This window comes from Clarias gariepinus, chromosome 27, assembly GCF_024256425.1.
Source record: "Clarias gariepinus isolate MV-2021 ecotype Netherlands chromosome 27, CGAR_prim_01v2, whole genome shotgun sequence".
Lineage (NCBI taxonomy): Eukaryota > Metazoa > Chordata > Actinopteri > Siluriformes > Clariidae > Clarias > Clarias gariepinus.
The window spans coordinates 2,927,038-2,941,271 of record NC_071126.1 but is presented as its reverse complement, the minus strand read 5'-3'; the positions used below and the strand labels follow the sequence as shown (position 1 = coordinate 2,941,271).

Sequence of the window (14,234 nt, the reverse complement as noted above, 5' to 3'; positions counted from 1 at the left end):
TAACCAATCGTAACAAACCAGGAAATGAATTAACAGGATTAACAGTCGCGCATTTGTATTTCGTTCTAATTCATCAGGGAGGTATGCGTTATCGTGTGTTTAACGCTTTATATTTATATAAAATGTATAATTTTACACAAACATAAGGACAGATAGAAACCTGAACTACCCCCCTCCTTTTTGTCACCCATTACAAGTCTGTATCGCAGTGCGCATGCGCAGCACCCACAATTCATTTCTTCCTCGTGTCTCACCCACAGCAATCCCTCACCCTGGTCTTTCTCCTCTCTCCTGTGGAAGAGTAAGGTGAGCTCTACTTCATTTTCAATTAAGCGGGGTTTTTTTCTCATGTAAAATGTATGATTAATTTCGATTAATGATCATGGTTAAGTGTAAAGGACTAGGAAGTGCAGCTGGGTGTCCTGCCTGTGCTGATCATGCATGCTTTATGAGGCCACGTGGTTGCACAATTGTTCTTCCACATGGTGTTACAAGTAGTTAGGTCTGTAACTACAGTACTAACCCAGGATCTACTCATTATTAATCTACAGAGTTTGTTAATAAAAACAGCAAGAATAGTTTATTTTTTATTTGGAGAATATAAAAGATTATGCCTCCACACTCAGTGTCACATGTGTTTGTGTTAAATATATTTAGAATACTTAAAATATTACTTTACAGGTCCATTGAATGTTGTATTTAAGAAATAATTGAGAAATGATAATGGTACTTTATTATTATTATTATTATTATTATTATAGTCTAAAACATGAATCTAAGTTTAAATAGTTCATACAAAAAAGACCACATAAAGCAGTTTCTGACTACAAGACTTATAATTGAAAAAATGGGGAAATGAGGTTATGACTGCATTCCAGTTATGAGCGTGAAAATTTTAATTACTCTGTGATGAAATTTGGGACTTGTTCCTTTAACCGAGTGCACTTTGGTCTGATACCAATATCTCTTAAATATATTCTATATATATTTATTTGCACAAATATGCAGTGATAATGTTGTCTTTGCAGGTTAGAAGTGTGTTTGGCTGAAGCACCTGGGCAGGAAAAACAACCTCAGCAGGTGACTTTCTTAAAATACAGTAATGATGAAGAATAATCATCCCCTTTATTGCCCATTTAAGACCTCTCATGTCCTAAATGATTAACACAGGGGGGAAGAAGAATTCTCTCAAAAAACCCGAAGTAAAGGCTTCATTTTTTTTCCTTGCTTCGGATCCTGTCGGGAGAAACAATACAACATATATCTTACAAGTCTTTATGTCTCCTTTTTTGTCATATCGCTCTTATATATTAACTTTGTGTACCCTTTGTTTCACAGAAGCCGAAATGGAAATGTTAAGCTTCAAAAATGGAGCACCGGTCATGTTCGTGGTACTCGGGTAAGCGAGCTTGAACATTAAAAAATAATAATAATAATACATTTGAGTTTGCATGCATCCAAAAAAGAGAGAGTCTAGGTCCTGGATGTGACGTTAAGTGCATGTAGAAGACGAGTTGTGTAAATCATTCCTCATATGCTTTGCCCACTGGAGGCAAAGCATAGGAGAAATGTTTCTAGTGGCCACAAAGGGGGGTTACAGCAACCACAGGTCAGGGGGCATCTGCATGAGCCTGGATCTTGTGCAAGGAACAAATTTCATGAGCTGCCTCTTCTAAAGGCATGATGAAATGTATTTAAACAGTATACAAATTATCACCAAGACTAGCAGTTAGTGTTGAGTTCTGTTGCGTATGCTTGCATTTGTCATCCTAATATTTCATAGTGTTTTATTATTATTTTTTATTTATTTATTTATTTATTTTTATTTTATTTATTCCCCCCTCAGACTGGACCCCCAGCCACCTGGCTGAGCTGATGAGCTCTGCTGAAACTGTCAAGGTAAGCATTGTTGAAATCATGAAATACTATGAAGAATAAGAAATCTGCTCTTAATTTTATTGGTGTACATTTTAAATGTTATTTTATATGAAAGCTTATGTTGATACTGTGTATGTGCAGGTTAGAGGAGTGTCAGGTTAAAGCATCTGCTTAGGAAATGGAGAGAAAAAAATCTCAGCAGGTGAGCTTCTTAATGGACAATGCGTTGCTTTTTTTTGTCTCCTATCCCCTTTATTGCCCATTTAAGACCTCTTATGTCCTAAATGATTAACACGGGGGGAAGACGAATTCTCTCAAAAAACCCGAAGTAAAGGCTGCTTGTTTCCTTGCTTCGGATCCTGTCGGGAGAAACAATGCATCCTTAAACCCTTAGTGCTTGAGCTTGGGTATATCACTATCTAAAATCCCTTGTCCTATTTGTTTCCAGGAGCTGAATGGGAATGCTTGAGCTGAGAACATAAGATGTGCCTTCTTCAGGTTTCCAGGTGAGCAAGCGCATTGCCTACAGAATTTGTGAAAGTAAAACAAAAATGAATGTAGTATTTCTAATACTATTAATAACAAGTAATTTTAGAAAGAATAAACATCCATGCCCTGAATGCAAAGTTTAAAAGCAGAGAGACATCTTGTTTGCATTGATTCATTAGTTGAAATAACTGTCCCTCCTATGCATTGCCCACTGAAGGCAGGTACAGCAACTGCCTGCAAAAACTGGGTCAAAAGGCTACTGCATAAGCCTGGCTTCTGTGCAAGGAACAGACAAATTTTTATTGCGCTGCTTTTTTCTGGGAGAGATTTGAAAAAGATCAAAGAAACAGACAACCAAGATTCGCATCGTAATGTAATAATGGGAAATCAATTCTGTGTACTGATGGCTTATTTTGTCCATGTCTTTCTCAGCAGGTGCTTCAGATGTCTCCTGAAAATCCAGACATACATCAACAGATATGTCTACGTTCAGCATGAACACCTGTTTAATCTGCACTGACATTTAAATTTGGTTGTCTTCGAACTAGTCTTGACTGCAGTGTCTTCATTGTCACTTTTGAAATAAGTCCTAAAGAGAGATGGGCAAAGTATGCAAATACCCTGAGATTCCCCAGTGCAAATATTACTCAAGTAAAAGAAGTCCTATTTACTTGTGTACTTCGGTAAAAGTACACAAATACCATTACTACATAGTTTGTATAATCTCTCTCTTTCTCTCGGTCACTTCTGTTCAATGTAAGAGTGTTTATTAACTTACAGTCCAGTTTTTGGGCCATGTTATTCGTCCAACTTTAAATGATGACTAAAGCACTTTTTCTTGGGTCTTTGGGTTAATCAAAAAAAAAAAAGATTAACCTAGTAACCTGTGTAAGGATATATCCAGTGACAAAACACCTTGTTTGAATAAAAGTCTTTGTAATGAAGTTGTATTTTTCTGTGTCTTGTCTTTTCAAAGATGCATTTAAATTAGTTTTTTTTTTTTCTCTTACCTCTCTCCTTTTGTCTCTAAAAGAAAAAAGGGGTTTCTGTAGTGGCTCTACAAAGGCCTGCCTTAATATAATGCAGAATTTTATAATTCCTTCAACCTCTGAGTTCAAGTTACAAAAATTCATTTTTTTCTCAATTCTACACACACAGAATTCTACACAATGAAAAATTGTTTACTTGAGATTTTTGCTAATTTATTAAAAATAGAACAAATTGAGAAAGCACATGTACATAAGTATTCATAGCCTTTGCCATTGAGCTCAGACGCATCCTGTTTCCCCTGATCATCCTGGAGATGTTTCTGCAGCTTAATTGGAATTCACCTGTGGTAAATTCAGTTGATTGGACATGATCAACTGGAAAGGCACACACCTGTCTATAAGGTCCCACAGTTGACAGTTCACGTAAGAGCATAACCTAAGCATGGAATTGTCTGTAGACCTCCGAGACAGGATTTTCTCGAGGCATAATTCTGGGAAAGGACCAACCCCCCCCCTCCCAAAAAAAAAAGCTCTTAATAGGCACAGTGGCCTCCATCATCCATAAGTGGAAGTAGTTCGAAACCACCAGGACTCTTCCTAGAGCTGGCCAGCTATCTAAACTGAGCGATCGGGGGAGAAGGGCCTTAGTCAGGGAGGTGACCAAGAACCCGATGGTCTTTGACTCTATCAGAGCTCCAGAGGTCCTCTGTGGAGAGAGGAGAACCTTCCAGAAGGACAACCATCTCTGCAGCAATCCACCAATCAGGCCTATATGGTAGAGTGGCCAGACGGAAGCCACGCCTTAGTAAAAGGCACATGGCAGCCCGCCTGGAGTTTGCTAAAAGGCACCTAAAGGACTCTCAGACCATGAGAAACAAAATTCTCTGGACTGATGAGACAAAGATTGAACTCTCTGGTGTGAATGCCAGGTGTTATGTTTGGAGGAAACCAGGCAATGCTCATCACCAGGCCAATACCATCCCTACAGTGAAGCATGGTGGTGGCAGCATCATGCTGTGGGGATGTTTTTCAGCAACAGGAACTGGGAGACTAGTCAAGATAAAGGGAAAGATGACTGCAGCAATGTATAGAGACATCCTGGATGAAAACCTTCTCCAGAGCGCTCTTGATCTCAGACTGGGGCAACGGTTTATAAGCACACAGCCAAGATATCAAAGGAGTGGCTTTAGGACAACTCTGTGAATGTCCTTGAGTGACCCAGCCAGAGCCCAGACTTGAATCCGATTGAACATCTCTGGAGAGATCTTAAAATCGCTGTGCACAGACGCTTCCCATCCAACCTGATTTCTGGAATAGGCTCTAGGCTCTACAGTGTATACGGGATAAAGCAGTACAGACGATGAGTGAGAGTGAGCAGACGATGGCCTCTTTCATAATATCGACAATTGAAATAAGACAGAGATGACCAGCTTTTTACCTTGTTGGACCAGATGCAGTTCCTGTTTTGATAGAAACATATTTTATAGGTTAGGAAGCATCTGTTCTATCTGATTGACCTGTCATACACTACTCATGGTTAAGAGTGTGTTTGTGTGCTGGCAGGTACAAGATAAACACTGCAACCTCATGTGGATTTATACACACAATTAGAGATTTAAGCCAGCGAATATGTTCCTAGCTATCAGGTTTGTTCTCTGTTTGATCTACGGCTGAAGACTAATAGAAATTAAACACAACTGCTGCAGGAGTGTGCTGTGACTGAGCAAACTGGATTGAAGCAGATTTAGCCGGTTTAACGTTCGATACGTGATGATGGTTTCTAAAAGATTAGAAGATTCAGACACGAGTCTGTTTATAATTCACAGCTGAACAGACAATCTGTCCATTTAGCACACTTAAGAGAAAAGCAGTCAACCTGCAGATTCTTTTGACTTGTTTAAAATAGGTTTTCAACCAAATAATCAAAGACAATAGATTTCATTTAAAAAAACGCATTAACACCACTTGTTAAAATCACAGGAACTCGTGCATCCCCCATACAGTCTTGACTTTGCTCCAATCCGTTTCCACATGTTTGGACTATTCAAGGAGTTCCTGGGAGGCCAGTGCAGTTTAAACATGGCTCCGGTGTAGAAAGAAAAGTTTCTACCTTGATGGTATCCAAGCACTAGTGAAAAGTGGGGATTATATAAAGAAATAAAGGGAGTTTTGACATCGCTTTAACTGTGTTTTGTTATTCTGCATAATTAAAAGTCCTAGATTGACTTGAACATCCTTTCGTAAATGCATTTTCTAATTTGTGGTTGAGTCTTTACCTGCATCAATTGGAGAATCTATTTACAAATGCTTAAACACTCAGTCCAGGAACATAGATCTGAAGGCAAACGCTTACAAACAGATATTTGAAAAAACATTTAAGTCAGTTATTTGCAGTGTTGTACATTTTAAATTACTAGATGTTTTCTACATTTAATCGATTATGCATGGATGCCACTTACTGCTGCTGAGGATGCCACTTACTGCTGCTAAGGATGCCCCCCATGTGGTCTGTGTAAAGATGCGATAACTCAGGACACTTCCAGTTAATATTCAAAAAGACAGCTTTAGACTGCACTGGCACATACATTTGTTTTTTTCTGTGATGGCTCGACTACAATAATTTATTATTATTATTATTATTATTAATAATAATAATAATAATACATTTACATTTACATTTAGGCATTTGGCAGACGCTCTTATTCAGAGCGACTTACAAAAAGTGCATTAAAGTCTACGTCATTGCATACATACTTACACTGGGTTAACTAGGTTAATAACTAATTGCCATTAGTCCAACACAACTGAGAAGAGGGTTGTTTTTTTTTTTTTGGGGGGGGGGGGGGGGGGGGGGGGGTTAGTTCAAGTACTGGAGAAACAGATGCGTCTTGAGTCGTCGTTTAAAGATAGTCAAAGTCTCAGCTGTACGGACATCTAGGGGAAGTTCATTCCACCACCCAGGTGCCAGAACAGAAAAGAGCCTGGATGAATGCCGCCCTCGATCCCTGAGAGATGGTGGAATGAGGCGAGCAGTGCTGGAGGATCGGAGGGAACGTGGTGCAGTGCGTGGTGTGATTAGAGCAGAGAGGTAAGTGGGTGCTGGGCCATTTTTAGCTTTGTAGGGAAGCATCAGCGTTTTGAATTTAATGCGGGCAGCTACAGGAAGCCAGTGCAGGGAGCGGAGGAGTGGGGTGGTGTGGGACAACTTGGGAAGGTTAAAAACGAGACGTGCTGCTGCATTCTGGATCAGTTGCAGAGGACGAATCGTGGACAGAGGCAGGCCTGCCAGGAGTGAGTTGCAGTAGTCCAGTTTTAAAATAACAAGGGACTGAACAAGCACCTGAGTAGCCTGTGAAGAAAGAAATGGGCGAATTCTTCTGATATTGTAAAGAAGAAATCGACAAGAGCGAGTAAGGTTAGCGATGTGTGGGGAAAGTGACAAATGATTGTCCACGGTTACCCCAAGATTGCGGGCGGTAGTTGAAGGAGTGATTTGGTTGTTGTCCAGGGATATCACAAGGTCTTGACATGGGGATGAGTCACAGGGGATAAACAACAGTTCTATTTTACTGAGATTGAGCTTCAGCTGATGAGCAGCCATCCAGAATGAGATGTCTGCCAGACATGCTGAGATCCGGGTGGAAACCTGAGTGTCAGAGGGAGGAAAGGAGAGAGTAAGTTGGGTGTCATCTGCATAACAATGGTATGAAAATCCATGCGATGATATGACCTTACCAAGAGACCGGGTATAAAGGGAGAACAGAAGAGGAAGTACTGAGCCCTGCAGGACACCAGTAGAGAGTCTACGTGGGGCAGATGTAGATCCCCTCTATGTTACCTCATATGACCTATCTTCTAGGTAAGAAGCAAACCATTGCCACACTGTTTCACAAATTCCAATAATAATAATAAGAAGTATACATTCTATTTCTATAGCACTTTTCATGTAGAAACATCTAAGCATGCTTACGTAAAAAACAAATATGGAATTTACACAAAAAACTAACAAAAAGCCTTAAATAGGTAAATTTTCAAGCATGATTTAAAAGCAGACAGAGACTGAGGGAAGTGTAGATGATCTGGTAGAGAATTCCACAGACGAGGAGACACATTTTAGTTCTTGGAGTATAAAGTAGCCAACTGTTGTAGGCTCACTGATTGCAGTTGGAATTTCATGGAGAAAGTAAATATAGGGGGCAGTCCTAATACTACTGAGTAGTCTCATATTTTCATATTTTTCCTGCTTTTCAATACACTTTGTCCATCTGTCAACAAGCTTTCATATTTCCTCATTAAAACATGTTTTGAAAGTTTTCAGCAGAGTACTGACAGTGTTTGTAGAAGTGCGTGGACGCACATTGTGATGCAAAATCCCGATGCCTTTGGTCCTCTTCATTTAATCTGAAGTTTAGGCTTCAAACCTGCATTAAGTATCTTACTGTAACGAGCATTGTTAAGTGTTAAACCTTTTTCCTGATAATGTTTTAGTACTGACCCCAGAAAACTGTAAGCATACATTTTCCAGCTGATGGTTGACTTATAAACTTTTTCTTGCTCTGTGATTGAGGACTTTTCTATTCCATACTCTCTCTCCATCATTTTCTTTAAAAACCTCAAATTCAAATTTTATCTTTTAACTTTCTTAGAGTATCTTGTTACACAGATATCCAAACACTTCTGTTTATGCTCTTTCCTGAGTTGTTTCTGCACGCTGTTCTTTTTCATGCACACAAGTGGGACATCCATTTTTTCGCTGATACTGATGAGACGGCCAACAAAAGTTTTAATATAACTGGAGTGTGGATCATTTTTGACTTACCCTTGTATTACCCTTGTACATATTTGGGTGTCTTCTGCATAACAATGAAAAGACTTGTTTTGCATAAGACACCCAAAGGCTTAAAGTACATGCCACTAAAAAACATAAGCCAGTAAAAAACATATTTGTTTTTTACTGGCTTATGACATGGCCAAGGAGAGGATATAAATGGTAAAAACAATAGTTCCAAGCATGCATCCTTGAGGGACACCACATGTGACAAGGAGTATAAAACACTGATCTGTTTGGCAGGTAGAATTTAAGCCAGGCCTGAGCAGACACAGAGAGACCATGGTACTTGTGAAGATTCCCATGCAAAATGTCAAGCTGTCAGATCAAGGAGGACCAAAAGAGAGAGGCATCCAGAATCAGCAGCCGCAGGTCATTTGTAACCCAGAGTAGCGCTGTTTAAATATTATTAGACTTGAGATTGCCACAAATAGATTTGTTCCCAAGTCTTTGTACAAACAGTGAACTGTAGGTAATCTGAATTTCATGTTAAGTATAAGGTTTCCACCTTATAGAACAAATTTAGGGAAAACATTCTTTTGATGTTGTCTCAGTGATTTTTTCCTTGCCAATCTAATCTCCAACTTCTCATTATGAACAAATAGACAAAGCAAAAAAAGTATACTTTTTTCAACTTTTACTAATAATTTTTATTTCTGTAAAGCTGCTTTATATCAATAATCATTGTTAAAAGCACTATACAAATCAATTAATTCTATTTAGTTATATATGAGATTTTCATTCCTTGTTAATATAAGGAACATAATGAATGCCTTCAGCATTATTTTACACTGCAGAAAGAAATAAAAGTCAGAATAGACCAAGGAGTTAGAAGGTGTGTCCAAACTTTAACTGGTAGTGTATATATACAACCTATAGCAATAAATATGGAATCATCACACTTAAATCTACCTTAAACAAAGAAAATAAAATTATATTTATTGATTTCATTTTTTTTCCAGGAAAGAAGAAAATTGTCATCCATTATCATCTTGAAACAAAACTATTTTCTACTAAAGGAATGAGAAAAGTATCCAAAATGGCTTACAGACAACAATGTGAAAGCATTGCAGCAAACATCAACAAAACCCTGACCTGAATACCAAAGAAAAATTGTAGACAGCACTGAAAAAACTTTTCTGGGCAAGAAGATCACAAATGCTTATTCAAGAGGAAAGGGCATAAAATCCAGCAAGGGATTGAGAGAAGTTTGTGCCAGTCTGCTTCAAACATTACTCAAGTTTAAGCAATGTAGAAAATCAAAGCTTACAAGAGAGCTGACAACAGGCTGCAGTGTTTACAGTGTGTGTGTGTGTGCGTGTGTGTGTGTGTGCGTGTGTGTGTGTGTGTAAATGACTGGGAACATGTCTGGGTTGGTTCTTCTAGACTGGCCTTGTTTTTTTTGCTTTGAGTTTATTCGTTTTGGATTGTTTTGGGATTCTGTGTTTGGGTTGCCTTCAGTCATAATGTACTTTTTTTAAGAAGTGTACACTGCCTGGTGATACACATTATAATATTTAGTGATCAAAGCCTTTACTCTTGATTAGGGTGTGCAATGTGGTATCCAGTTCCTGTGTGAAAATGATTCCATAGGCTTCCGGAACTACTCTGAGTCTGACTATATGAGTCCTGGAATATGGCGTACCACAAGAGAAGAAAAACATAGATGTGATAACCTGCTAATTAAGTACAATCATGTCATCAGCTGACTTTATTTTATGGTCACATAATGTTGCTGAGCTAGAGTAGATCTTGCACTCATCAGACCATATGACCGTTTACCATTGCTTCAAAACCCAATCCTTATGCTCCCTAAAAATTTATTCTCACTAACAAATGGTTTTCTTATGAGCACAGCTGTTTAGTCAGAATCCTGTGAGTTCTCATCACATTATGTGTGTAACTTTTGTTACACACATAAAAAAAAACTCTTTGTCTGTCTGCAATATACTAGCATTTAGTATGAATAACAAACTCTTTTACAAACCAAAAAACCTGCAAATAGGCCTCCTAAAACCTACATCTGTATAAGAACACTGAAAACCCTTATTACTCACTCACTATTATGCAATGCCTTTCATTTCAATTGCACATGAACTTCACCCCTCACCGAATTTTCCCCTCTCACACTCACTATTCGTTTGAAGTAGACATCTGTAGACATCTGTGAAAAACAAGGTCTGACCTCTGTCAGGTCAACCGAAGAACAAAGAGATGAATTACAGAGTATTTTCCCCTGATTCCTTTTTGAACAGAAAGAATTCATCTCCCTCACAGAGAGAGAGTGTTTTGAGTGAACGCAGGTCACATGGACAAGTTCCAGGTCCCGTTTGAACCCGTCAGCTCCATTACCATCTTCCTGCAGACTCTTCGCTGTTGTGCTCCACCAAAGCCCAGGCCTCTGGACGAGTTTCTTAGCATTTGCTCCCAAAACACACAGCTGCTTGGAAACACACCAGATGCACACGTTCACTTTCACAAACCTGATTTTATGCTAATTTTCACATTAAGGTAAGAATCCGTCTGAGCACGGTGTACTGGAAATAGTTGGCAGAAGATGACTTCTTGAAAATATTTATTTATTAAGTATTTCCAAGAAATGATTATGTAAATGATATTATACCACAGTGCTGTTAAATTCCCTAATTAATGTGCTCATTGTAATCAGCTGTCATTTCTACAGTACGGGGAATTTTGCGGCCCTGATGCTCTGAAAAGCAAGGTAGTCTGATTAAAAAGTGGTGTTGTACTGTATAATCCTGATAAAACTATCATTATTTCTTTTAATGAAATGTTTATCCAACTTTTATGGAAGGACTCTCCAGTGTCCGTATGCAGATAGGGGTCTGAGAATGACTTTACACCAATAAGACATCTCTGGTGCCTTGCGGCATGACTCCACAAGGTCTCTGGGGGTGTGCGATGGTGTCTAGCACTGGGATTTTGGTAACGAATGCGTTTGCGTGCTGTGGGTTGCGGGGTTGCGTCCACAAATCGGACTTGTTTGTCTGGTGCATCCCATGGATGCTCGGTTAGATTGAGATCTGAGGCCAGATCAATGATCTTGAGCTCTTCGCCTGATAAACCTCATACACGGCAACCTGTGGTGTACTGTGTGTTCTATTACTTTTCTATCATAGCCAGCATGGAATTGTTTTAGAAATTTGGCTTTTCTGTGAGATCAGACCTTACCAGCTGGCCTTTGGTTCATAACCATAATTGAGCCTTGTGTGGCCACGATTCTGTCACTAGTTTACTGGTGCTGTATATAATTGATAATCAGTGTCTTTCAATTTACCTGATGTTGGTGTTTGGGTTAATTAGTAGCTAAATGATGCATTATGGGTGTGTCTGGGAGTTGTGTCATGTCAACTGGACTTCTTTCTTGTTAGGTACAAGCGTTTAACTACCAATCTGAGTCACTTCTTCAGTCTCTTTAAACCGAAGTATCTACTTCAGGGTTCTTGGTAAGATGCCCTCAAGGTGCCTTCATAGCTTTGTGCACAGTGGCATTGTCATCCAGTGAAGGGAGATTGTACAGTATCGTCCGAAACATTTTATAGGCTACTAATTGTGCACCTTCAATATTGTGGCAACAGTAGAAGAATCACATATTGAAATGAAGTGATGGTCAGGTGTGCACAAACTTTTTGTCATTTAGGGATCCTTAACATATAAAAGGACACCAGACAAAACCCATACAGATGATGAGAAACTCTACGTAGACAGTACCCTGAGCTCAGAACTCTAAAGCTGTGCCTCACTTTGATTATTAATACAGATTTCTTTTTAGTGGCTAGACGAACAGTGAGTCAGTGGGTTAAATTGCCAGCTCTGAACTCCAGACATAGATTTGCAAGTTTTCTCAATCATTAAAAAAAAAAAAAACATAGAAAACTGTTTATGTGTTGGGCATGTGTTTTTTATTTTGTGTTCTGTACTGTCTCTGACGTTTGTTCTAAGGTTTGAGCTGAAAAAGGAGAGGAATATTTCTTCCTGAGAAGCTCAGTTACATCAACTTTCACTGCATCAAACTGTCAAGTAAATTTTAAGCTTATTTATAAAAGTTGCACCATCATAGCCGTTTGTAAGAGGATTACACTTTTTGATTCAAGCCGGGCTACTCAGAGCAGACTGAATATTGTTCCTAGCAGAAGAACACAACATACAGTTAATATATAATTAATCTGCATAAAAGGAATTGACATTTACAGAAGACTTCAAGTGTAGTACAGTGATGAGACTCTTAGCCAGAAAAACATTTGAATGGTGCAAACATTATGAAAAAGACCGTACGCCATGAGTGACGGTTCTCCATGAGTGACGGTTCTGCCAAGATGGCTCGGAGCCCACTGCAGTCGTTCCTGTGAACATTCAGCGAGTGTAATACCTTACTCACCCACTTACTCACTCATCTTCTACACCGCTTTATCCTGTATTCAGGGTCACAGGGACCTGGAGACATAGGGCACAAGGCAGGGTACACCCTGGGCAGGGTGACAATTCATTGCAGGGCACACACACATACACACACACTCACACTTTCATTTACACACTATGGGAATGCCAATTAGCCTAACCTGCATATCTTTGGACTGTGGGAGGAAACCGGAGTACCCGGAGGAAACCCACTAAGCACAGGGAGAACATGCACACAGAGACGGGAATCGAGCCTGGCCGGGAATTGAACCCAGACCCTGGAGGTGTGCATGGAGTTGACAGTGCTAACCACTACACCACCGTGCCGCCCCCAGTGTAATACCTGATCCCTGCAAAACTTCACTTGTCACAGAGATGCATCTGCCTGTGGGAACTGTACACACAATCAAACACCAACACCACTTGCACATTACAGGAATTCAGCTGGGAGTTATTGCTACATCTCCATACAGTCCTGACCTCACTCCAAGGTATTTTCACATGTTCGGGCCATTAAAGGAGTTCCTGGAAGGCCAGCGTTTCTGATGTAATGCAGGCAGTCTGATCATGGCTTCGGCGTACTGAGAAAACTTTCTACCTTGATGGAACTCAAGCACTAGTGAAATGCTGGGATAAGTGCAATAGGTTTTTTTTTTCAATCAAAAGTCATGTACATCACTCACATATGAAAACATAACAGCTCCCAGGCCAGGAAGTCACTTCCACCTCCAATGTCCTGTATGTATCTGTGTAGCAGGCTTAGTTATTATGTCATTGTTTATATTTATAAGTTGATAGGCAGTGATTCATAGGCAGATGACATACTGTACTGTAAAGGCAAGTAGAGGCACTTATGTAAACTAAAGGAGGGCACACAGTGTCCAAAACATCCTGAGAAAGCTTAAAGTGTGAATAGTGTACAGTTCAGCAAGAAGCCATATAATTAAAGTCAATAAAAAAAATCTCTGTATGGAGCAACATCAGTTCTGATAGACTAAATAAAAATGAGCACATGGAACATCAGGTACTAAAGTTTTTGACATGTGTCTCCTTTAATTTAGACTGCATGCTACTGTATACACACAGGATTGCCTGGACAGATCAATGCAGAATGAAGGGGAGAGAGAGAGAGAGAGAGAGAGAGAAAACATATTAAAAACACTGAAATGTCAATAACCCAAATGTATAAACATTAAAGCCACAGAAAGTGCAAATATTCAGTTAATTAATAAACTAACACAGTGTTGTTGAACTTTACTTAATAAAGCCATAATTTCACAAACATGGCAATTTTGGAAGATTCTTATCTGATAATCTGACTAAAAGGTATGTTAGAGAAGGGAAAATACCTGTGTATGCAAAGCTGGGGCACTCCGGGATCAGACCTGGGAACCACTGCACGTTCTTAAGCAGCTTTGTACAGAATGTTCCAGTACAACATCTGGAATCCATCCCAGCATGCCCTCCTGCACTTGACAGTATAAACACTCATCTGTCTGTGTGTATGTTGTGGGTTATTTTTGGCCTCGGCTGGTAGATACCACTGAAGAGGCAAAGTTATTCCGCATTTGGCTTCGGTCTGCTAAATAAAGAAAGTAACTGAAGGCTGCATGAGCTTTATCACGTGTGGT

The 14,234-nt window shown here is 39.4% G+C and overlaps 1 long non-coding RNA gene and 2 other non-coding genes across 5 annotated transcripts; all 3 read left to right on the top strand.

Annotated features, from left to right (window-relative positions):
- Positions 1-186: 186 nt before the first annotated feature.
- LOC128515181 (uncharacterized) lies at positions 187-3,317 on the top strand. Of its 3 annotated transcripts, none has more exons than XR_008356597.1 (7): positions 187-306; positions 1,029-1,080; positions 1,339-1,399; positions 1,847-1,899; positions 2,020-2,080; positions 2,327-2,384; positions 2,800-3,317. It is a non-coding gene; the product is annotated as an uncharacterized LOC128515181 (long non-coding RNA). The 3 variants fall into 3 exon arrangements; XR_008356598.1 differs by having other exon boundaries at positions 200-301; positions 2,803-3,317; XR_008356596.1 differs by having other exon boundaries at positions 201-301.
- On the top strand, positions 1,129-1,254 carry LOC128515468 (small nucleolar RNA SNORA26). Its single transcript, XR_008356674.1, has one exon. It is a non-coding gene; the product is annotated as a small nucleolar RNA SNORA26 (small nucleolar RNA).
- Positions 2,134-2,255, top strand: LOC128515469 (small nucleolar RNA SNORA26). The gene has a single exon (XR_008356675.1). It is a non-coding gene; the product is annotated as a small nucleolar RNA SNORA26 (small nucleolar RNA).
- Positions 3,318-14,234: the final 10,917 nt, after the last annotated feature.